At 49.0% G+C, this 26,209-nt stretch overlaps 1 protein-coding gene across 3 annotated transcripts in view; it reads left to right on the forward strand.

Moving 5' to 3' along the window:
- Nmnat3 (nicotinamide nucleotide adenylyltransferase 3) overlaps positions 1 to 26,209 on the forward strand; it is a 112,808-nt gene that overhangs the window by 810 nt on the left and 85,789 nt on the right. The gene's annotated exons all lie outside the window — the stretch shown is intronic.

Consider the following 26,209-nt stretch of genomic DNA (forward strand, 5'->3'; position numbering starts at 1 on the left):
TGGAAGCCAAACTTTCATGGGAATCAGAGTTCCAGGGTGGAAAACAATGGAGCAGGCTTGTTGGGAGAGAGTGTGACTTGTTTGAGGAAGGGGAGTCAGAGGGACTGGCCTGCAGAGAGCTTGACTTCCTCCTGTGTAAATGGGACTGTTCCTACTTACTGAAGATGAAAGCCCTGTGTGTAGATGAAGGTGCCCTTCCAGGGGAGCAGTCAGGGGAGCAAAGTGGAGATGTTCTGTGGGGACTCTGGGTGGCCTCTAGGGCTGCAACTCAGCAAACTCCCTTCCCCTCTCCTGAGGACGCTCTCCTCTGTCAAGTGAGGGATTTCAGTAGAATCTCTTAGATGAGGTCTGGTTTAGCCATTCATTCTTTAAACATATAACTGGTGTCCACCTTCCCTTGCTCTGAGGATTCTGAGAAATCAGACAGAGGCGCTGCCCACAAAGTGACAGTTCCAGCCTGATCAAACCCAGAGTAAGGGGTCCAACACTCTGGCAGTGCCCCAGGTAGGACCTGGGTCCGACCCCAGGTCCCACCTGGGGCACTGCCAGTTGTATGAGTCCCGAGACTTGGGGCTCACGCTTTACCATCAGGTGTCAGTTGCTTCATGACTTTCACTGGTGACTCTTAGCTCTTGGGGTCACCATCTACACCTGGTCAGAAGACTCCCCAGGAAAAGCAACTCTGCTGGTCCCTTGCTGAGGACCCTCAGACTTTGAGACCCCCATGAATTTGGGAGACCCCTTTGGGCTTCAGGATTCACCTGTTAGTCACTTGGTGTGTTTTATGGGCTTGAATAATCCCAGGGTCTCCTATGGGTCTGTTGGTATAGAGGTAGGATTTGCTCCATGGAAGCTGACTGGGAGGCCCAGGGAGGGGGGACACAGTCCAGGGAGGAACCTGGCACCATTTGTGGGGAGTGACCAAAACCACAGGATAGATGTTAACAAAAAGGTGTTGGAGGGAGAGGGAGAGATGGCAGCCCTGGTGCAGCCCCTCTGTTTTCTCTCAAAGACCACAGCTCCTGTTAAAGAGAGAAGGGAAGCTCAAGTCTTGGTGGTCACAGACCTGGCAACTCTGTCCCTGACCCTGGACAGTCACTTATCTCCTGAAGTATGAGGACAGTGGGAGCTAAACAGGTGCTTGGCGTATCATTGTCCCTGAAGAAACATTAACTCTCGCCCTCTCCTTCCCCTGCATGAACTAAAATAGGAGTTAATAACAGCGCCTACCTTAGTGCGTTATCCTGGAGATTGTCTGGATACCTAAAATACACTGAGCCTGCTGACTTGTGGAGGATACTACTCTGCTGCAGCTATTGTTATGCCTTGTTCTGGGTAAACATCCTGGGTGGAACTAAGCAGCAGGTGGGTTGGGGGCAGGGCAGGGACTTAGGGGACTGGGCAGGGTGATTAGAGGGGTAGTTGGATTATCTTGTGTAGTAGTGGTTTCCCCAGAAGCACAGGCCTCCATGTGAGAGGGATGTTCTGCATGATAAAGGGCCTGGGGGAAGCTTCTGTCAAACCACAGTGGTCCAGCCTATGAAGACTCAGGCCAGAAAAATAGCACAAGGTGTTGGTGGTTGGGGAGAGAATAAGATTGGAAGACATCTAAATGGTCTTTTTCAATGTTGCCTTTAACACATGGCCCTATACAGGTGCCCTTCAGGGGGCTACCTGCCTTTGCCCTGCTGACCTCCACCAACCAAATGGGTATGGGAATTGTCTGGGGCTGTCTGGCTCTCTGTGAAGACCAATTTTATAACCTCTGCACCTGGAAGAGTATCATGTCTAAAATGCATGAATAAAAGAATGAATAAAAGAAAATAAGCCCAGAGACAAATTTTTTTGCTGTATACACATGGTGTGTTTTTTAAAATGGAATCTGTAGCCCAAGAAACATAACTATTGTTTGTTGTTGCTGTTGTTTTGCTGAGGGCCAAGCATGTTCATGCATGTGGCAGCTTCGTGATGAACATGAAGGTTTGTGGTCAGATGATGTCACTGCTGTCACCTCCCATGCATCACAGAAGTTCACCAAACCTAAGCTTTTGCATCTGTAAAATGGAACTCAGCATTATGCAAGTTAACTACATGAAGCTCTGACCTCAGTGCCCACAGGCAGTATGGCAAGCCCTGAGTCTATAATAGCTGGTGTTATTTTTTATTATATTTATTATTTCCCTCATAATCACCAATATAAAGAGGAACCACAGACCCAGGTGTGTGGCACTAATTCTGGACTCAGAATCATGTGGTAGCAAAGGTACTTTGCAAACACTAACCAGACAGTTTGTATGAAATGTAGTGAATTCTTGTGTGTTTCATTCATTACTTAAAGCACTTGACTGTGAGATCTTAAAAGGAAAAAAAAAAACCTGGAAAATTATAATTTATATGACTTTCAAGTTCAGGTATTTTATCATCTAGATAAATCTTCCAGGCATCTATGTTAAACCACTTTGAGCTGTCGAAGCTCTTAAATAAAGTGGCTTGTTCTGACCAGTGTCTGTCTGTGATTGTTTATCATAGTTCCCTGGTAACGATGGACAGATCCCAATTTGCAGGGCAGGCCTCAGGACAGCAGCTCCTGCCCATTTTTTTTAGCCTTGCAGTTCCACACGACGGTGTTGAACAAACCACACTGGACTCACAATTCCCTCGTCACTGTCTCTGTCACGTGCACATAACCCACGTGCCAGTTTAGAAATTAAAATAGCAAAGGATTCTTTGTGTGTGTGTTGGTGCGTGCATGCATGCTGAGGGTGGAACCCAGGGCTTCATGCAAGTGCTCCAGCAATGAGCTACATCCCCAACCTCAGAAGAGCCAGGCAACAGTTGCTAGTGTGAATCTGGAAATCAGCTCTGGAGTTGATGGGTTTGTGAGTGAGAGTGCTTTGCATGAGGGTGATAGCATCTTCTGCAAGCCTGAGCTGTCTGCTCTCGCTTCACAGGGGTTCTCTCTCTTCCCTGACCCCTTGCCCAGGGGAGGCCTGACATCTTCCTGTTCCCTACTGCCTCTGCCTCTGGCCAGAGCTGCCCCTCCGCCCATAGTCCCTGGGCAGCTGCAGCCTGTGGCAGGAAAGCCTTCCTAGGTCGGCTCCTCTGCCTTCCCAGGTAACTGTGGGCACCTCTGCTGCATGCCCCTCTCCAGCTGCCCGAATCCTCTTCTGCAGAGCTGGGAGCACTTCCACAGCTATCCAGGGGTCCTGCACCTGGTGTTGTGCCTGGCCCATCATCAGATCTCTCCTCCTTCCTTTCTTCCTTCTTTTCTACAAATGTTTCAGTCAGTGTCCTGGGGATTTGAATAAGCCGTAAAGATGACACAATCCTGACCCTCGTGATGAAGCCCACACACATCATGAGATGGATTTAATGAAAACAGAATTAAGTACATAAATATCCACAGTGACCCATCATAAACCGGGTCAGCTGCCATGAAGGAGGGACCCCTGGTGCCACGACTATGTGTGGAAGTGGGACAGAGACAGTCAGTGTGGACTGCTGAGAGCCATAGCCCAGTCGGAATGACGCATGGCATTTTTGCCAGAACAAAGTGGTTGAGAGGTGACACCAGCAAGCCATTGAGATGATAATGGTTATGTTAAGCTGTGTATTCAATTGTATATTAGACCCCTGCTGACCGCCTAGGCCTGCTACTTTGGAGTTCTCTAGGGGATTCCTGGAGAGTTCCCATTGGTTGGGAAAGTGCGGGAGGAGGGATTTCCGGAGGAGGGATTTCCAGGTGGTGTGTGGTGTGTCCTCAGAGAAGGCCAGTGCGTGGCATTAGTGGGAGTGCGGAGAATAAAGGAGTTCCTGTTTTGAACCTACAAGGCTGTGTGGCGGCTTGGTTATTTTGTGCCCAGCCAGACTGCCGCAGTGGACATAGGTTCAGCAAGCCCGTAGGTGTCCATTGGAAGGTCATATTCATTTATTCACATGCCTTTAAAGACTGTTGTGTGTATTTTCTATAAATTCTGGTAAACAGTGTTTTGTGCTGTGGGTAATCCTACTGAGAATGTGTATTTTTTCCTTGTAATTACTTTTTATTTATATATGACAGTGGAATGCATTACAATTCTTATTACATGTATAGAGCACAATCTTTCATATGTCTGGTTGTATACAAAGTATATTCACACCAATTCATGTCTTCATACCTGTACTTCGGATAATAATGTCCATCACATTCCACCATCATTTCTAACCCCCTGCCTCCTCCCTTTCTAGAGTCCTCTGCCCTATCTAGACTTCTTCTATTCCTCCCATGCTCCCCCTTCCTGCCCCACTATGATTCAGCCTCCTTATATCAGAGAAAATATTCAGCATTTGGTTTTTTGGGATTGGCTAATTTCACTTGGCATTATCTTCTCTAACGCCATCCATTTACCTGCAAATGCCATGATTTTATTCTCTTTTCTTGATGAGTAAAATTCCATTGTGTATATATGCCACATTTTTTTAATCCATTCATCTATTGAAGGGTATCTAGGTTGGTTCCACAGATTAGCTATTGTGAATTGTGCTGCTATAAACATTGATGTGGCTGTGTCCCTGTAGTATGCTATTTTTAAGTCCTTTGATTATAGACCGAGGAGAGGGATAGCTGGGTCAAATGGTGGTTCCATTCCCAATTTTCCTAGAAATCTCTATACTGATTTCCATGTTAGGTGCACCATTTGCAGTCCACCAGCAGTATATGAGTATACCTTTTCCTCCACATCCTCGCCAACACTTATTGTTGTTTGCCTTCATAATAGCTGCCATTCTGACTGGAGTGAGATGAAATCTTAGAGTAGTTTAATTTGCACTTCTCTAATTGTGAGTGATGATGAACATTTTTTCATATATTTGCTGATTGATTTAGGCCCCAACATTCTTAATAAGACTCCTTTGGCACAAGAATTAAAACCAAGAATCAATAAATGGGATGGATTCAAACTAAAAAGTTTCTTCTCAGCAAAAGAAACAATCTGTGAGGTGAATAGAGAGCCTACATCTTGGGAGCAAATCTTTGCCCCTCACATATCATATAGAGCCCTAATCTCTAGGGTATATAAAGAACTCAAAAACTAAGTACCAAAAAAACAAATAACCTAATCAATAAATGGACCAAGGACCTGAATAGACACTTCTCAGAAGAGGATATACAGTCAATCAACAAATATGTGAGAATGTATATTTTTAAAACAACTGTGCTCTAGCTGCCAAACAGAAGAAGGATCCCACTGCTCTGGGTCACATATTCCATGGTGGTCAGCTTCCCTCCCCGGGTGAATCCAGCTGGGCGCCCTAGTTGTCATTGTCACCCATCTCATCCTGGGCGGCAGCAGTAGATGGGCATCCTGCCCTCCCCCAGCTCCATCTTGCAAAGTTCATGGCCAGAGGCCTCTCCCTCCCAAGCCACAGAATCCACTGGAAAGCCTATTTGCTTTCTCCTTCCTTTGATACCTCTGAGCATAACAGCCTGAGGCTCCAGCATAGATTTGCTCACCCAGTGGCTTGCGGGCTCCCATCTGAGAGGAGAGAAGGGCACAGCCCACCTCAGATGTCCAAAAGGTTGGGCCCACTCACTCATGTGCATGCAGCTATGGCACAGTGGCTGGGTGGTTCCCCCACGCCCTCACCTGCAAAGCTCTGTCATCCCAGCACAGAACCAGGGGACTCCAGAGGGACACCATGCCTGCCCTCAGGCCCACCCAGTTCCACTGAGAACAGGAGACAGTAACACCAAAAGACTTGTTTCAAAACAGGAGCCAAACAGCCCCGGAAAACATTCTCTCTCCCTAGTATATCCTGAATATTTTTAGTTATTTTATTTGTTTGGCCAGAGCTGTTGACAAAATATACCTTCCATCCCCATCGGTCTTAGATGTAGATCTTATTACGCGAGATTAGCTGTCATCTTCCCCAGAGCAAAGGAAGGAGACCAGCGTAGCTGTTCTAACATGGGGGAGGCCTCCATGTCCCTCCTGATGGGGTGGGCTTCACGGCTGCAGTGTAGACCGGCGGGTAAAGGCTGTATTCCCAGGGCACGGCTTTAATAGGATTGTCATCATGTGGCTTGTAGCCACAGAGCAAAGAAGAGGGAGCTCTGGAAATCTCCCTTCCATAAAGGCTGACACCCAGTGATGGTATTTATGCCTCTTGAAAGCTCATGTTAAGTGGTGGATATTTATGAAAAGGGTTTTGAGAAGTAAATGTGTCCATCAGTCAACCTGGAACTTTTTAGAGCTCCTCAGATGGTGTTAAATTAGACCAGCCTTCTTCCTGCCTTCCGCCTCCATCAGCGCCCCCCCTCCCTTGCTTCCTCTTAGAAAAATGGAGTGTGAAAGCAGGGGAGAGCCCAGGCAGGGCCCTGGAACTGCCTTGCAGAAGAGAATTCACATATTAGAAGCAGAACTGCAGGGCTTGGTGCCCAGACTCTGGCCCTTGCTGACTGGGCACAGTGTCTGAGGGAGAGGGGAGCCCAGCTGACCAGCAGGTTCAGACTAATGGCCCCTAACCACAGTCAAGGCAGCTCTGGGGCAGGTGGGGAGAGGGGAATGATGAGGAAACAAGTGATGAAGCTAACCTGGATTGGGGCTCGGTGAGTGGCAGATGGGAGGGAGCCAGTGTTGGCGTGGGTAAGGGAATTTGCCACATCAGGGGAAGCGAAGCCTCAGAAGGCTGGAAATTTCTGTGTGAGCAGGTGATCATTAGGACAAAACGCCTGTTACGTGAATGAGTACAGAGGAGTTTAACTGGAAATTATTACTGACTTTGGAATGTTCATTTTAAAGATCAGAAACAGGTGTTTACTGAACAAACCCTATCCTTAGTATCAACGCCTGCTCTGCTTTGGATCCACCCCCCACCACCACGTCTGGCCACCTTCCGGGAAACTTTTAGGATGCGGATCCCCATCTTTCTGACTGCTTTCTTTGTGAGAAAAAGGATGCTAGTGTCGGTTAGCTGCTTGATATTTTGTCAGTAATCAAAGGATTGAAGATGACAGAAGCAGAGGGGCTGCCTGTTGTCAGTGTCACAGAAATGCCACACTACCTCTTGGCTTCTTCTGCAACTCTGCTTTAAGAAAATAATCTGAAAAGTGGAAAAGGCACGGTATAAAGATACTGTCTCCATCGTTGCTGATAATGGTGAAAACTTAGACGTGGTCTGAATGCACAGAACGGCAGGATCGTGAAATTATAGAACACCAGGTCAATGGAATATTATGCAGCCCTTAGAAACACGAAGGTTGGTAGCACGGGAAACCTTGGCAGCACATGCACAGTGAACAGGGTGCCAGGAAGGATCCATCCAGGCAAATGGTCTGCAGGGAACCCTCCAAGGGGACAAGAGTTGTATACGAACAGTAGAATTATAGATACCATTTTTTTTTCACTATGTCAAGTTTTTGGCTTTATTATTCCTATGATTTATTTTTAAAAATCTTAAAATGAGGGCTGGGGATGTGGTTCAAGCGGTAGTGCGCTTGCCTGGCATGTGTGCGGCCTGGATTCGATCCTCAGCACCACATACAAACAAAGATGTTGTGTCTGCCGAAAACTAAAAAATAAATATATAAAAAAAAATTCTCTCTCTCTCTCTCTAAAAAAAAAAAAATCTTAAAATGAACCAAGTTAAATAAATAATGATATTTTTGCTGTTTTCAGTTTTGAGGTCATCACTTTTTAGCAACCTGAATTCAATCTTTCAGTCAGCAACTTTTAAAGTAGGCTGGGCTCCCTGCCTCCCTGTCTGTGGTCCAGGGCTATATTCTGGGTCCCCTGGCCAAACTCGTACAGATGTGTTCCTGGCCCGGTAGACTTGGCCCTCAGGGTTTTATTGGTTGATGAAGGATAGTGGCCCTTCTGGTCTCCTTCTGAAAGGCAGAAGTGGCACGGGAAGAGGTGGGGATTCGGTTTGCACTTTAGGGACCTCATTGATGAAATTTCAGCACCTGTGTCCCCAACACACACACACACACACACACACACCCTAGATCAGCAGTTACCTGGGGCAACTCCAGTTGTTTCTCCCAGTCATCCCTATATGCACACACCTTTTGCTGCCTAATGCTGGGCAAAACCTAATGTCTGGCCAACAGAGTGTCCTAAGTGGCTCCATTGGCCAAACATGGGGGAGCCAGGACACGTCTTTGTTGGAGACAAAGATTTGAGTCTGAGTGGTTTATTTGGAGTGGATTCCAGGAAGCACCAACAAGTAAGGAGCTGGCCAAGGAAGCGTGCCATCAAGTAGACTTATGTAGATTACATCAAGTAGATTACACTCCAGTGTGGGAACTGGAGTGTCATCCTGCTGGTAATTCCCAGAGTTATCCTTTCAGAGGGCCGGGAGCTGGGTTTTCCAACCCTGATCCTGTTGGTCACCAGGTTGAGCATTGTTCCTTAGGGGGAATTAGTTGGGTGGGTTCTTCTGTTAGGTTCTGATCTCCAGGTAGAGCACCAGGGCAAGCAGAAGCAGATGCTGGTAGTTGGAAGCCAAGCTGACAGGGTTCCAAGACAGTGAGGCCTGAGGCAGAGGGTACAACCCTGGAAGCATCTACTGTAAACAGCGAGCACTCCCAGAGGCCAAAACATAAGACAACCCCATTCATAACTCCATGCTAAAGAACAGACCCAGTAACTCCACGTTGAAGACTGCATTAAATAATACCAACCTCCCCCCCCCCCAAAATTATGGGACCACTTTAAGAAAAATATTACCATACTTTTTCCCCAGTGAATCAGAATAGACCCCAATCTTGGACTTAAGAAGCCAAAACTAGTGCTCTGTAGCTGTCCCCTGGGAGACCCAACACTTGAAGAGAGAGCCTGGGTGTTTAATGAGATTTATCTGTACCTTGGCAATGTTTTCCCTTCTGTCATAGCTCTGGTATTTAATAATTTAATAAAAGCTCCTGTTATTTCTTTAGTAAATTGAGACGATTTTAAAAGAACACTTCATTGGGAGAAAACATTTAACCTCATTTGCATCAACTCATGATTATATCTCCCATGCCCTGTTTTAATATTAGGATTGGATTTACTACACAGACACTAGTGCCAGAAAATGGCAGAGAATTTCTGTAGTTATGGCTTTAGGCGCTGTGATAAATGTTTTGTAGTCATTGCCTTGATACTGAACACTCCATCTCCAATTAAAGATTTAGTAAGCTCTTCATCAAAATATCTTCATCAAACTATCACAGTTGAGGCACAAGTTACGGTCATGCTGATGTTTCCACTGAATTCACCCTGTGCTTGTGTGGGTCCCGATCCATATTGTATGCTTTTTTTTCTAAGCTTGAAGGAGGAATAGCAGCAGGAATTCAGGCCATAATGCAGCTTCCCTGAACACTCGCCATATGTTGATTATTATGAAGTCTCTTGGTACACTCATCACCACGAACAAAGGCTTCACTCCAAGAGATGATTTAAAAGTGTTCACGTAGCAAATACTATAGGGTCAGTGGCTGGAGTTCATGTGCTTTGAGTTATGGGCATTTTAGGATTTGTCCAGGAGGATCCTAATGTTTCAGAGACATGATTTCCCTTTTAAATCGTGGTCTGAGATGCATCCCAGGAAGACTGAGAGGACTGACCTTCTATTCCATGTGCTGTGTCCTGTGCACACAGCAGACATCACCACCAGGGCCATTGCCTGTCCTCAGAGAGAGCTCCCCATGGCCCCCAGGGGTCAGGGCTGGCTCACTAGCCGAAGCCTGTGGACTCTCCCTGCTCTTGAACCTTCATGTTTGTCCCTGTCGTTGGATGACAAAAGCCACTTTCATACCCCGCACCCCCCAAAAAAAAGGAATTCAAGAGGCAGCTGTTTTGGTCACCTTGTGGCTTTCCAGCCACCTCTGTGTCATGCAGGTGATAGTCATTTAGTTCAGTGTTTTTACCTCTTTCTTTTTTTTATCATTGCATTTTCCCCCCAGTTTCTTCTTCTTGCCCAGAAGATGAAGTAGGTAGGCCCAGATTATGTGCTATTTTCTCTCGTAAAAAGTTTGGTGGAAGTCACTTGTATTCGTGGGAATGCATTGAGATTTTGATTTTTTTCTACACTTCAGGGTGACTGCTCTGCTGTAGGTCCCCAGTGACCACAGCACCAGATCTTTCAGGACTTCTCTGTCCCCGTTGTCTGTGTGGCATTTGCTGCCTCTGACCAGGCCCACCTGGGGAACCCCTGTCTTAGGTTTTCCTCTCTTCCCTTGTGGTCCCTTCTCTGACCCCTCTCCTGCTGCCCTTCCTTCCTCAGCTGGCATTTGCAGGGGGACAGGCTTGCCTTGGCCTCCTCTTTCCATGCAGCCCACCTGGATGTTTCCATCCATATACGTAGACGCCTCCATCATCCTCATCTGCACCACGCCTCCTCTCAGGAGCCTGGCCTCTGTGTCCGGCTGCCTGTGTGTGACTCCTCTTGTGGCTCCCATATGCATCCACAGTCAGCACGCTTTGTGTGTTCTAGACTGTTCCTTCTTTCTCAGGGCTGGTGAGCACTTGCCCTGTCAGGTCATTTCTGAGTCACAGGTGAACCGCCGTCAGCCTGTCAGGAAGCCCAGGGTCAGTCAAGCACATAGACGAAGGCCTACTCCTCAAAACCGAGAAGCTCACAACAGACAACCACCTCACCATCATTTGTCACAATTCTGGTTGTGGCGGGGTGCAGTCAGGCAGCACCCTCTGTGTCTCTCCAAGAACAGTTAGAGAGTGGCTGGGACTGGAGCCACCTCCCAGGCTTCCTCCCTCTGCGGCTGCGGCTGGGGCCTCAGCTGGAAGGGTGGCTGGAGGGTCTCGTCACGTGGCCTGGTCTCCTCACGGCAGGCAGAGGGACTCTGAGGACACACCTCCCAAGAGGACCCTGCAGGAGCTAGGCCACTGCCTGGGCTCTACTCTGTGTCACTTCTGCCATCTTTTCCTGTGTCCTGCCTAGCCTCACGGGGACAGGAGACATGTCACCGTCTCACTGTGAAAAGAGCTTGTGGACAGGAGGGGAGTGACAGGAGGAGCTGTGACGGTGTTGGAAAGGCATCTTGCCACAGCCCCTAACGTGCCTCAGATAGTTGCCTTAAGTCCACAGGAGTTTATGCTTAACGTCTAATCTTTCTACCAGCAAATATATTTATAAGATATAAAAGTTAAGAAAAAATAAAAATATACAACAAAAGTGTCCCTTCCATCCCTGCCCCCCCCCCCGCCCCCCAGAGGATCCCTGTTGAGTCTTGTTGTCCTTCCCTCATGGTCTGTGTGTCTCTTTATATTTCACTCTTTTTATATAAAACACCGTCTTCTACACCCACCCTTCTGCACCTTCCTGTTTTCCCATTTCATCCGTCTGCAAGGACTGCCTTCGCAGAGGGCTCTCCGTCCCTCTCTACACGCTGTGTTCTATCCTGTGGTCACCGTGGCTTTCTAGACTGTTTTCTGGGTGGGTGCTGAGCCGTCTCCATCCCTTTGCTCTTGTGGACGGTGCTGCAGCGAGTACCATGTGCGTGTCCTCTTTCCTGTCAGTGAGTAACCAGGGAGGCCATGCCAGCCACAGGCATGCTCTTCCCAGCACCCTGCTTCTAGTCCCACCATGACTCGTCCCAGTCTCCTCTGTTCACACGGACTCCCAGAGGTCAGCAACATGGCCACTGCAGCGCCACACTGTCCAGCACAGAGCTCTGTGTCCACCCTGTACAGCAGAGGCAGGCAGAGACAGTGGAGGAGGAGGAGCAGGGAGGTGCCTGGGTACAGGTGACTGAGAGGCCTGTACTCCACCTCCTCCAGTGTCATCCGTCACGGTGTCCCTTGATGGCAGTTACCGCTCCAGACCTGTGTGGTTCCTCCCTCGGGGTCTTGCTAGATTCGCTGGCCTTTATGCACAGGGTGGAGGCCCACCCCCGAGCCCAGTGTTTGCAGCCTCGCTGGCCAGCCCAGGTCTGCTGCCTGGCAGCCTGTCCTGCCCCAGACTACCACCAGCAGGCTTTGTTGTGGTGGACGATGTGGATGGGGTTGACCAGAGGGCCATGAAATCACTAGTGAATTGCTGTCCTGATAAAAAGCCAACATCATGGAATGTTCCCTGCCCGAGGAAGCATCTTTGATCATTTCTATTAGGAACTGTATTCCTTAAGGAACATAGGTTGATTCGGTTAAAATAAAGTGACCAAACTCTAAGCTCCACAAGCAAGACTGTTCTTGACGCTTTAAAGAAGGCATCCTTGGATGGCATATGTTCAGGATTCTTTCTGTGGTAAGAAATAAAAACTTCACCCAAACTGGGTTAAGAAAACACTATGAGTGCGCCTATTGTAATAGAGAAGTGTTTGGGTATCAGGCCCAGCTGGATCCAGGTGCTCCGAGGAATCTGGCCTTTACTGTCTTCCAGTTCTTCTTACCACTGTGTTGGCTTTATTCTCTAAGGCAGCTGCGATGGCAGTTCTGGGCTTCTATGGTGTTCACAGCTCCATTCTTTTGCCCAGTGTGCAGATTGAACAGGGACTTGTTAGTCCTATAGAGATAATGTGTCCACCCCTGGACCAATCAGTTTTTCCAGGAAGTCGAAGTGCTCTGCACATCTTGATTATGCCAGAATCCTGAGGAGTGGTGGCTGAGCAGTTTGCAGAACAAAGGGAGGCCGGCCAGCACGGTGGGTGGCGGCGCTGTCTCCCAGACACGGGACTCCAGATCTGAATTTCAGACTGTGACACGTACCCGAACCAGACGGTAGGCCTGGGAGTTAGGAACAGGCTCACTGCGCCCAACTCTCTGCTTTTGTATATGTTCAAAAATTGGTTTAATAAAAGTGCTTTCTTAAAAAAATAAATTTAAAAAAAAGGTGCATCAAGGAAAGAGAAGGGGGCTTTTTTGAAAACAATCGACAAACCAGCCTCATGTCCCTGGTTGCTGTCTGATTTTCTTGCTTTGTTTTTCTTCTCGTTGTACAAAGAAACCTTGATCCTTCCTTCCCTCTAAGCTGGGGATTGGGGGAAGACATTTGACTTTAGATGGGTGTGGTGTGCTTGCAGGGATCTGGGGGATGTCACCAAAGGGCCCTAAAATCCATGTCTCCATGGCGCCCAGCACAAAAGCCTCACAAAATTCCAGCTGGGAGAGAAGGATGTGTGATCTGTGCCCACAAGTCTGCATCTCCCCCTTTTTTGTTGGTATTTGAGCCTGCGGGGGAGACAGGCCAGCTGAGGGCTTAGGAGGGCCAGGGCCTTCCGATCCATAGAGTTAGGGGGAGGCCCAGAAGCTCAGTCAGGAACTGGCTGCTGGAGGAGATCTTAGCTCTTAGACCACCTTTGCATTTCATAGGTGAGGAGTCTGAAGCCAGAGGAGTTATGTGACTGGCCCGAGGCCACACAGAGGATAGCAGGAGCAGAGCTGGTACCACCTAATGGTTGTGTGGCCTCCATGAGCTCGATTGCCTTTCTGAGCTTCTGCTTCCTCACCTGCCGTGGAAGGTGGAATCGTAGCCCTTCAAAAATGTCCACATCCTCATTCCTGGGACCCGTGACTACTGTAGGTCACATGGCGTGGGAGACTTATGGTGGCAGACGAAGTTGAGGTTGCTCATGAGCTGAGCTGAGGACAGGGAGAGGATGCTGGGTCCCCTGGACGGGCCCTTCTCATCACAAGGGTCCTTCTAAATGCAAGAGGGAGGCAGGAGGGCCAGTAGGAGGAGCAGCATGAGAGAGACAGCCCCAGCCTCGGCTGGCTGAGGACGGCAGGGGCCACAAGCCAAGTGGCAGAGAAGCTGGAAAAGGCGAGAAAGGCCTTCTGCCCCAGACCTGCAGACAGGAGGGCAGCCCTGCCCACGTCCTCATTCAGTCCCTTTGGAACTTGTCACTTGGCAGAACAGTAAAATAAGAAACGTGTATTGTTTTAAACCACTAGGCTTGGGGTGGTTTGTTAAAACAGCCATAGGAAAACCCCATGCCTCTAAGGGGCAGTAGTCATACTTGCCTCAGGAGACCGGCATTTAGAGTCAGGGACATGATGCAAAGCCAAGGTGCTCAATAACAGTAATGTCAGGGGTGGACAGTGGAGGTGGGGTCATTAATATAGAGTAGAGGAAGGGTAGTCAATGGCCATTGTCTTTGAAGAACCAAAGTTGGGGGGCTGGGATTGTAGCTCAGCAGTAGAGCATTCGCCTAACATGGGGGGAACCGGGTTTGATCATCAGCACCACATAAAAATAAAGGCATTGTGTTGTCTCCATCTACACCTAAATATATATATATATATTTTAAAAAAGAACCAAAGTTGGTGCCTCTGATAAAGTTCGAATAGTAGGAGGTCAGTAGGAGATGCCAGATGCCCAGCAGGGTGTCCGGTGGCCCCTGTGGGAATGCCCCACTCCCAGAGTCCATGAGGCCTTCCTCCTACACTTCCCCAGGACTCCCCACTCCACAGCACCATCCTGCAGGACAGGAAGCCAGAGCTAGCTCAGGGCTGACCCTGTGATGCTCCATCATAGCCTCAGGGATCTGTAGGATGTGGGCTCTGACCCCCAAGCTTCTGCCTGACCCTGTCCCTTGGGCCTTAAGGATGACTCACCCCTCACCCCCAGTGTGAGTAGGACTGTAGTGAGCTTACCCTGGGCCAGTCCCTGCTCGGGCTCTGTGACCATTTTCAGGACTGCCCTTGATGGCAGGTCTTTTTCCACTGTGTTGAAAGGAGCAGACAGGTTCCACAAGGTCAGATGTGTTGCTCAAGGTCGTAGAGCTCATCAGGGGAAGGGCAGGACTACAAACCAGGTTTATCTGGCTCCAGATCCAGCTCCTGGACAAAGCTGGTCACCAGGAGAGGAAGAGAGATGGCCTCCTTCACTGCTGACTCGGGGGACTCGGGGGTGCTGTGGCCTGTGGGAGTGAGTCCCCCCAAGTCCCTAGGTGGAGGCCTCCACAAAGGAACACCCTGCAGTCCTCCCATACCTCTGGGATGAAGGAGCCTTGGTGGGACAGGTGGGGCACCCTTGCTTCTCAGGGACTTTGAAGGGACATTCACACCTGTCATTTGCTCTCAGTCACCGTAACCATTTCTGCATTTTACTTTTCAAGCTGACATTTGGACTGGTGTGAGATGATACTGGGGAATTTTTGTTAATTGTTAATTTTCTCAGGTGTGATCATGACATGGTGGATAAGTAAGAGAGCGTCCTTGTTTTAGGAACCGTCCTTTAGTTTTGAAGTATTTACTTCGGGCAAAAGAGGTGAAGTAAACATGGCAACACGTGAATGACCCTTTGGGGACCTCTGTGTGGACGTTCCTTCTGTTGTCTGTTTCCCTATGATTATAATTTTTCATAGTAAGAAGTTGTTATTTTTTTAAGGCATTCACTGAGCCTCAGAATGTCTGTGACACAGCCCTAGGTTCCAGGAGAAAACCCCCAAGGAAGTCACTTGAACAGAGTGGAGAGGCCCCTTGACCCCAGGAGGACGGAGGCTGGGCACAATGGGTAGGTCTGGAAGGACATCAGATGGCCAGACCTGATCCAGACCTGATTCTGGGTCTCGTGGGTGCACAGGGGATCTGCCAGCCATCTAGGGTCAGCCCTGAATCCAGTAAATAAGGAGCAGCTGGCCCATGTCCCCTGTTGCCTGGTCGTGGAAAGCTTTTTTGCCATGTGACTGTCCTTCCACAAATGGGGGGTGAGTTTCCCTCCCCAGGGGCAAAATTCCTTTGCTTTATTTCGATACAGGAAAAGGACCGTGCTATTTTGATACACATCTCCTCATGGTGTGTACTACTTAATAGGCATTACATTTGTCACTGCAGATCCCCCAGCATGGCTTATTTATTTATATATTTTATTTTTGGCCAATTGTGTAATTGCTACGGTTTTACATGAAAAGTTCATTTTTCAAACATAGCATCGGAGCAGATAATCAGATTCCCCCATCTCCTGTTAGCCCCCTCTTCCTTTGTACTCTCCCTTATCAAAACAGCCAGCTGGTGAAGAAGAGCCCGGGACTATTGTTCTCCCCTGTCTCCTCTAACTTTAGGGTGACAGTATTGCCAAGGACGTCACCAAATCCCACAGCCTGTGCTGAGCATCTTTTAATAGAGACATCACTGCTAATCAAGAAGCCAGGTTTTGCCAAATACAGGATTAAGATACTCCCTAAATACAGTGTTATCCTCCAAACAAAACCATTCCTTTCCTATGAGCCTTTGGAAGTACGAACGAATAACCAATGACCTCTTAGTGGTAATTTCATAAATTCTCGGGGAAATGAATTGAATCAGATCAATATATCTGCAGATGCATCAGACTTTTTGAGCTGAAAGGGACTTTAAGATGAAGCTGGTACAGCTCTGTTAGTGCAGGAAACATTCATTTTAACTGCATAGTCAATTCTCAATTAACAAGGGTAATGGAGTGGAAGGAGGTCACTGATAATCAAAAATCATGGCGAAAATAAGATTATAGTCAACACTCGATTTTCTGAGGTCTGATTAACTGGCATGTGGATTAATTGAGGTTAAGACACAGTGGTCCCCAGGATGTCATCCCTTTGGTAATTGGCCAGCAGCTTCTCACCAGCTGACACTCCCACCGACCCTCTCTGCCCCAGGGAGGAGAGGGGTTTCCCTGGGTGGCAGTGACCTTGGGTGAAAGGGCACCAATGGTAGAGACTTCCTGGGAGCTAGGGAGAAGGGGGCTTGTTCCACTAACCCCCTACACACCGAGTCCATGTGCAGAGCATCAGAACTTCCCAAAGGCTTATTTTGCCTTATTGCTGGCCCCCCATCCTGATTTCCCATCCAGGAGGTCTGGAGTGGGACCTAGGAATTTCCATTTCTAACAAGTGCCTTGGGGTTGCTGATACTGCTTGTCTTTGAAAACTGCTACTTTCTAAAACAGGTTTTTCACCCCAGACTGCACATTAGAATCACCTAGGGAGCTTTTCAAAGCTACTGATGTCTGGACGTGCCTTGACCAAGTCCATGAAAGGCTGTGGGTGTGGGACCCAGCAGAGGAGAGCCAGAGCTCCCCAGGTCATGCTAATGCCCAGCCAGGACTGACACCACTGCTCCAGATAATGTTCCTGCCCCCCAGGAATCTGCCCAAGGCCACCTCATGATTCTCCCTTGGCTGTACCCCTCTGTTTATTTGTCTAATGTTTTTCTTTAAATCGAGGGTTTATCATGTAAATAGATTTATTGGAAAAGTAAATCACATATTCATGTAGGAAAACTATTTTAACAGGCCAGGAATGGGACATAAGCATAAACACAAATGTATTACCTGTTGACACTTTTAAGTTCTCACCTGGACCATCACACTTGGGGAGTCTCCACTCTGGGACTGTGCTTTTATTGTCTTGATTATGTTGAAGCCCTGGGGCCTCACACATTCTAGGCAAGCACCATACCCCTGAGCTGCATTCCCAGCTCTTTCTAAAATTTTTCTTTTGAGACAGGGTCTTGCTAAGCTGCTGAGACTGGCCTTGAATTTGCAGTCCTCCTGCTTCGGCCTCCTGAGTAGCTGGCCTGCACCACCAGGCCTCACTTGAAACTGTGTTTCTTTTTTTTCTTTTTTCTTTTTAAAGAGGGGGGGAGAGAGAGAGAGAATTTTTTAATATTTATTTTTTAGTTTTCGGCAGACACAACATCTTTGTTTGTATGTGGTGCTGAGGATCGAACCCAGACCGCACGCATGCCAGGCGAGCGCGCTACCGCTTGAGCCACATCCCCAGCCCGAAACTGTGTTTCTTGATCCTTTTTCTATTGCAAAGGTGATGAAATACACTTATTTTGTTTTTTTATACACTCTCGTGGACTAAGGAGAGCAGTGCTAGCTCCGAGCACACCTAATCTGCCAATAAGACAAACAGGTCTAAACGCAAGAAAGAGCAACTTGTGTTACACAATAGCCCTGATTAGGTGACAACCTGTACTTTCAAAATAAAGTCACTGGTCAGTAGGAGAATAAACTGTGGTGTCGACAAATAACAGAAAATTCCTCAGAAAAGAAGCCACTATTGATTGACACAACAGTATGGATGAATGTGAAACCATATGGACCTTGCTGGCTGAAGCCTGATGCAGGCGATGGTGACGTGTGATTCCATTTATACCTAAAACAGGGAGGACCACCATTTTAAAGACTTAAAATAGTGGTTGCTTCAGGAAGGGGGATGGGCTCAGCAGTGAAGGCCATGTTCCAGATGTTGCTAGGGTTGGAGTGACATGGACACCTGCATTTGTCAAAATTCATTGAATGGGGCTGGGTCATGGCTCAGCAGTAGAGCACTCGCCTCACACGTGCAAGGCCCTGGGTTCGATCCTCAGCACCACATAAAAATAAATAAATAAAATAAAAAGTTACAAAAAAAAATTTCATTGAATAGTGTGCTTGAGAGTGGCACAGTGCATTGTGGGTTCAGAGGCGAGGTGGGGGGACAGGAAGAAAGCTAAGCAAATCCTTACAGAAAGCGAAACCGACCTCTGGTCAGCATGTACCTGCTGAGGTGGGCGGGGCTGAGTGCTCTGCTGCCTTAGTCTTTGAAAGGTGTCAAGAAAATCTGGATTGATGAATGAATAGAAGGGTAGATGTATGATCAAATAAACTTCATAAAGTATTAATTGTAGATTCAGGGGATGGACATCCAGGTGTTCACTTTAAAGTTCTTTCACTTTTGCTGCATGCTGGAGATCTTCAATAATACAGGTGGGGGTGTTAATACCGATGTTCTAAATGAGTACTTCTTCTGCTGCCTGAGCTCTAGAAGGAGCCGCCCAGTGGGTCTTGCTGTGATGGCTCCTCCCCAAGGGGGATGGGAGGGATTGAGCCAAGAGTGGAGGGCAGGGTGCTTATTAAGGGGCGCTGTGCCCAGAGAGAAGATGGGGAGTCTGGGCACCCCAGCGCTAGGCCCGTATGGGGGGTGGGGTGCCGAGGGCATTCCCTTCCCTCCCCTGTGCAGGCTCCTGGCTGCTCGCTTGGGCAGTGAGCCCTGGGGAGGCTGTGTTAGATGTGAGCTGCCAGCGCCCCAGGGCTTTGCCACAGAGAGGGGCACCTCCCAAGTCCCTCCAACCACAAGACCCCAAAACATGCCACCCCAATGCCTCACTGGCCATCCTGAACCCAGGGGATGCTGAGGTTGGGGGCACTGGGGTATGAGCTTACTGCCCCCAGGGTTGGGCAGGTTCAGTGAGCAAGAAGAGCCTTCTCAGGCCTGGTTGGGGGTTCTGGAGGGGACTCCATATCATTGACCAGAGGCACCACTCTGGACCTCAGGGTCTTCCCTGCCTTGCACAGCCCCACAACCTGTCCACTCACCTCACAACACTCACAGTGCACACCCCAGTATACACTGCATGGCATGATTTACACACAGTGCAGTGTGGCCTCTGCATCGTCTGCCCTCGCAGCACACCTGCCTCCTCATGCAACACCCACACCACCCTTCACACCCCTCGCTGGCAGACTCCAGCAACACCCCTTACAGCACATAATCATGTGGGACACCTTGTGACACTACTCCCAACATGGCCTCTGCACACTCCCCCACCGGGGGCACACCTCTGCTGGCCCCTGGGAGGCCTCTTGTCCTGCCATTGGAGATGGAATGCCCTGGGATCCCTGTGCTGTCAGAGCTAACCTGCTGTCCCCTTCCTTACTTCGAGGATCTTGAGATGCACGAGAAGAACCATGTACTCTCAAGGGCAGAGCCTATGGCTGATGTCTAAAGGGTGGTTAATATGCTGATGACGTCTGTTGTCTCCTCCAGAACGCGAAGGAGTCCATCTTGAATACCAAAGAGCTTGAGGCTCAGTTGGGAACAGTCTGGATCCCTCGGGCTCCTGTTGTCTCTGACTCTTCAGATGGAAAGTGAGACGGCGCAATCCCCATGACCCACAGGAGCCCCTACCTGCCCTGTGTTTCCTAGCTCTGTGCCTTTGGACCTGGCCTCCACCTTCAGTCTTCTCAGAAATAAGATGGTCCTAACTCTACACAGCGTGTGCACAAATTAAAGATAACACCAAGACGGCATAGATACAGGCACAGGTACTGCCAAAATAGGAGTTAGTAGGCCTAAAAAGTACCCAGTACACTTACATTTATCTATTGTAATTGTTACTTTTATTATCAATTTATTATGATTTTGGTGTATCATTGTCACCCATGAGGATTCAGAATGTGAAAAGATAATATTTGGAATTCCTGCAACTACAGTTTTACATTTTTTTTTGTTTTTCCACAGATGGTGTTTTGAACATTTAAGTAGCAACTTGCTTTTTCCATATCTTACTCCCCCTCCCCCCACTAAAATGAGTTCCTTAAGAGCAGGGACTATGTCTTCCACACCTGCGTCCCCAGGACCACGCACAGTCATACATGGAAGATGTCAGGGACCTGGAGGTCAGCACAATGGCACAATTTCTTGACTAACCAATCATCCCAGAAATAACACTGTTCAGTTTGTCCAAACGGCACTTTCAAAACAAAAGCTGCCAGTAGCGCCTTCAAAGCCACAGTCACGTCCTCATTTGCATGCTACCCTGTCACTTCACTTTACATGCCAATTAAATGGGACATTAAGCTGCCAATATGTCTGCCACTCTGCTTGGTAGAATCCGTTTCCCTTCAATCAGTGACCTGGATTCATTATCTCCCATCTATTAAGGATGTTTGTCTTCCCCCCACGATCCCCAGGCAGCGCCCACCAGCCCTGGTCCTGCCCCGTCTTCTTCTGGAGAGGCCTCGATGGCAGTGAGCGTGGCTGAACTCCTATCCCAGTGTGACCTGGCACTGCAGCTCATCTGAGAGATGTCAATCACACCTTTCAGAGTTTCTCCTAGAAATAGAAAAGGCAAGAGCCGGTGCCTAGAAGTGCCGGGTACCTGCCTGTCACCTAAAGCAGTTTTCAAGGAATTTCTTTTAGAGAGCCCTTAGAAGCAGCAATTGTGCCCGCATCTGAGTTCTTCCCTGTCTTGCTGTCACCTGGGTCAGGTTTTAGGTAAACGGATCATGGTGAGCACAGCCCATACTCGAATCGCCGTTTGCAAACTCTTGCTATTTTATTGCCGGAGGCTAAAGATGCGGTGATGCTTGCTTCTTCCCTCCTTCTGTGGCTCAGACACTTTAGTAATTTAAAAGTGCTTCTTCTCCACCTTCATCTAGAGAAGTAAAAATAATTATAATAGAAAATGGGTAATTTGCAGCTACAATGCCAGGCTGATAATCAAAAACTTGTAAATGGAAACATGAGCATATGTTTATCACTTCTTGAAATTAGATTGCAATTGAAAGTAGCTGTGGCCTCAAAGAGAGGGCATTACAGAAGGGAAGGCGGCTGAGCTGTTGGTGGGAGAGCTGCCTGCTAATGAGGCTTTTATGTTGCAGTTGCCTCAGGAGCAGTGAATAAAGGCAGGCGTCCCAAGAGCGGCTCAGCTGTTCAGGGACCCTCAGGTAATCACTTGTGGATTGATTGTTCCCCTGCGTCAACCATGCAGGGGCTCACCAGCCCCCTCCATCAGGGTCCAGTTCGACCTTGTCAACCTAGAGCACAGGGCTCTAGCCAACCTGGCCCACGTCCCTCACCCTTCCTGCAACTCTAGTATGCCCCGACGGCCTCTCACATCCCCAGGATTTTGCAAATGGTGTTCTTTTTCCAGCCTATCTCCTGCCTGATTCCTGTTCACTTTTCAAAACTCAGAACCCTTGTTACTTCCTCCTGAGAGCCCCTCCTTCAACCTCCTCAGTGCACCCATTCTCCTCCTGTTTCTGTTCATACCAGCTGACCACCCTGGGTTGTAACCATCAGGGCGCCCTCTGGTCTCTCTGGTTCCTGACCCACTGCCTAGCTCCCGGGAGAGGCTATTTAATGTCTGTGGAGTGAAGGGATTATTAATGGAAGCCAAGGACTTGAAGGGACTTTAAAGTTTGGCTTTGAAAAAGCACAGTTATGACTTCGTCATTGATAAAATAAATCCTATAAGGCTCTACACTGCCTGCTGAGATATAGGACCGTCTATATCTAAACTAAGGGCGGATGGCGAGGTAGGCCTGCAGACTTCAAGTCAAAATCAGGGTCGGCCCAAGAAACCTCGTGGTTTTGCCTGTCTTAAATTCTCTGTGCCTCTATACCATCATCGGGACAGCAGTGTTTTTGCTGCATTGTATCTTATTCTTGTGGTATTATTAGAAGCACTGAAGGGCAGGAGAGGGAGGTCAGTCTTATTCATTTTTCAGTTGTGAGCCCAGGAAGCAGGCCGATCCCACCTACACCCCTGCTCTGTGGCCCTGCATGGAGCCGGCTCCCCCGGGCGGCCCATGGAGCTCAGGCTCTGCCTGTGAGGGGGCACACGGAGCGACGGTGGGCTCCCCTCCACCACCCTTGTTATACTGGCAGAGCCAGTTCCTGGGTCATGGATCAGGGCAGATTTCAGTCAGTCCCTGGTTGGAATTGACTTGGTTTTCACCTGCAGATTGGTTGCCAAATGCTTAGCTCTTCATTGGGGTCCCTGTCACGCCCCTAGCCCTGGGGAAGCAAGAGGGACTCAAGAGTGACTCCTGCGTGAAGGCTGTCACCCACCAGGGCAGCGAATGGCACTATTCCAGAGAAATCCTGGTCTCAGAGCTGTCCCAACCCAGGACTCTGCTGTGTGACCTACCAGCTCCTGGAGACCCAGGGACGTGAGAGGAGTCAGGGCAGCCCAGGACCACATGCCCCTGCCCAGGCCACGTAGCTTTTCTCCAGCGTGTGGACCTGGGGAGTGACGAGGCGGGACCAGCAGTTGCGCTGAGGTGCTGTCAGTTGGTCTGAGCTGTGACATGTGGCTGACGGTGTGTGTGAGGAGCCCAGGTAGCAGGTAGCGGGCATCAGGCAGCTCGGCTCCAGGACTTCTGTGGGGGAAGGGCTGGGCTGCAGGAGGCTCATGTCCATTCCACAGGCTTTGCCTAAGCCCAGCCCTTGCTAGGCACAGAGGCCGGAGGCAAGGAGCTGAGTGCCCTGCCCCACCCGCCTGCCCCTGCCCCACGTGGGCCACACTTGGCAGCCATCGTTGGGCTTCTCGTGTGTCAGTGCCAGCTCCGTTTGTTAACAGAATAGCCTGACTTGATTAAATATTGCAGAAATGGGTGAACTGTGAGGGTGAAAGAGAAGTTTTTGAGAACTGAATGGAATGTTCCGGAAGGATTCCAGGTGGGAGCTGTCCCCTCCCTGGTCCTCCTGCCAGGCATGGGTGGAGAACTAGACTGTCACAGATTTGTGGAGAGGGGGGCAGGGGACAGAAAGTGAGGTGATTCTGTCCTTGCGCTGCTTCTCGTGTTTCTTCAGGTGACTTCCTATCTAGACGAAGCTGAAGTGGGGGGCCCTCCCTCAGGGATGGGCTTCGTGAGAGCTCCACATCCTGCTCTGGCTCGAGTCACCTCCCTGAGGTATTAAGTTGTGACCAAAGTTCACGTACAGGGCCTTCACGACTCTCCACTTCACCGTTTGCTTCTCTGTGACCGCCCAGTCCACATCCCAGCCCTGGTGAGAGTGAGCCTGTGCCGCCCTTGGGACAGTCACTGCTGAGTGGGGGGTGTGGAGGGGCCCACCCCTGAGGCTTAGAGGCCAGCAGAGGCTCACCTGGAGCCAGCTGAAGAGCTGCACAGAGAAAGTGGAGCGGCCACACAGCAGCCCCAGGGTGAGAAGCAGGACAGGCCTGGCCCAGGTGTTAGAGGAGTGGACGGAGGGAGGTGGAGAGAGGTCTAGGAGGGGAATGCAGAGGACTTGGTGATGGGTAAATGGAGCAGCAGGAGGGGCTGGGAGGGGAAAGCAACCTCCCGAGCAACTTGCTGGGTGATGGTACTGGTCACTCCCAGGGACCTGGAGGAGACAGTGCAGAGGCACTGAGGGGGCGGGGCATCCAGGGGGAGAGGAGAGCTCCAGCAAGGAAGGAGGCCAGCGGTCCAGGTCACATATGTCCAAGGAAAAGGGGTCCAAGGTACTTGTCCCCTTTACTGAGCAAGTATTTATCAAGCACCTTCTGTGTGCCAGGCTGAAGACCAGGAACATTAAGAAGGGGTGGGTTGGTCTCAGATGCAGGAGGAAGAATCGACTTCAGGGGTGTCCCCCACAAGGTGCCCTCGGCAAGGTTGATAACGTGGGTGTGGGGCCATGTCACAGAGACGGTGCATGGTGGCAGCTTGGGTTTCAGGAGGTAGCAACTGAGGGGTGCCCCGTGTGCTAGGGCTCAGGCAGAGAGGCCAGAGATTGGCCTACAGAAGTGAGCTGAGGAGAGGCCACGCCAAAGGGAGGCTATGGATGTGGGAGGGTCCCAGAACACAGGTTGTATGATCGCTGTCAAGACTCTGACTCAGGAAAATGGTCACCAAGAACCCGCAAGCACAGGATCTGTTCGAAAATAATGGCTTCCCCTCACTTAAACATTTAACAACTTTTGACTTGTATTATTTTTAATTTAACCGGTTTTTTAAAATTATGAGGTCTTTAACAAAACCACCATTTTCATTATTCTGTGACACATTGAGACATGTGAGATTTTTTTTTTACACTTGAAATTACAAAAAAAAACACAACACATCCTAGTCCTATTTTATTTGCAGAATGACCCCTTAGGAGTCATTTAATCCAAACAAGATTTTTATAAAACATAGAGGGAACAGAAAATGACAAAATAATACCAGGAAGATCATTTACAAAGCAATGATTCCTTGACCTCCCCCAATTCTGTCCTGTAACATTTGCACCCCATTGTTTCAAGAAGGTGGGAGTAAGAGACTTTTCATGAAACTCATTTTGTGTTTTTAAGTCTTTTTTGAATCCTCTTTTAAGTAAATGCATGTCTCTGGTTAAGTGTACCAAGCTCCCATGTTTCTTTAGTGGATTTGACTTTGAACTTCTAGAGTTACCATGAAAACCACCTGCTTTCGGTTCCGTGGTGACTCCTAGCCGCTCTCTGGGGAGGGGAGGGATGGTGGCTTATTGGCTCTCGGTGCTGTCTCCTAGGGAGACAGACTGCAAGGCTCTGTTCATTTTTGCTTTCAAAATTAAAGTGGATTTAATTTACGCTGGAGAGTTTTGCTATTCTACCTAAACGTTGTGCAGTTGGGAACCTGGGAGTTGGAACAGTCAAGTCCCCCACTAGGGCCTCTGGGGCCCAGGCATAACTGAGAAGTGCTGTTGCCACCCACAGGCTTCCAGTTCACACCCCGATCCTGGGAGGCAGCAGCAGCCAAGGACCCTCACGGGGTCCGGTGAGTCCTTGATGTGCATCCTTGAACACATGGGTTCACTTCTCTGTGACCAAATTTTGTTTCTGCAGGGGTAGAGTCACAGCATGGAATTGAAATAATGGGTATAAAACAAATAGCAATGGTCCCCTTAAATGGGTAATAATGACATGATCCAACTCAGAGACTCACTCTCCAGCTTTTCTCAGTTGGTCCACCAGAGCTTTTTAGGTTCACATCCCCCTACAGGGTATGGGTGCCCTGAGGCTCACACCTCATGGATTATGGCTTTTGACTGGCATGGCTCCTCTAGGATATGCTGAGTCTCCTGGGACCCCATTCTGGGCTTGGGCACTGGCTGGCATGGGGTCGACCCCAGGGCAGGAGCCTTCCTTCCAGAATCAACCCCAGCCTGATCTTTCAGGGTTCTTGGTGAGACCCTTTCAGACTTGAACTGGATAGCAAGTGAGGGTTGCACACAGCAAGGAGAGGGGTCTAGGTGTTCTGTTTGGTGAGGACAGAGGGGTGTAGTCTCCCTCTACCTGAGGGAGAAAGCCGGGGGCATCCAGAGAAGCCTTGCTTTGCACCAGCAGAAAGAGCTATTTGAAGTCCTTGCCCAGAGCTTGGCTACCCTGGGGGTTTACTCTGCTCTCCATCACAGGCAGCCTAGGCTGCACCCCAAATGTGGGGCCACCTTAATCCCACAGCTGCCTTGGAGCTGCATCCTGGGTTTTCAGGAGCCTGGAATCTCAGCACTTCTGATGGAAAAGCTGTTCAAAGCCACTGGCGGTGGGTCAGCCGCATCGTCTGCAGATAAACGGCCACACATTATTAGCTTCCGCTCCCTTAATATCACGCATGTTAGGCCGACTTCCTCCTCTCAGGATAACCTCTGGCTTTGGAATTATTGAGCATGAATATATGTGGAATCACTGGAGGAGTTTTTAGTCTATTTTGTTTTTATCTTATTTTTCCCTTCAGATTACTTGGAAATGCACTTTCTGGAACTGAGGTCTAATGCAGAACTACTCTGTAAAAAAAA

Source organism: Marmota flaviventris, chromosome 8 (genome assembly GCF_047511675.1).
Source record: "Marmota flaviventris isolate mMarFla1 chromosome 8, mMarFla1.hap1, whole genome shotgun sequence".
Lineage (NCBI taxonomy): Eukaryota > Metazoa > Chordata > Mammalia > Rodentia > Sciuridae > Marmota > Marmota flaviventris.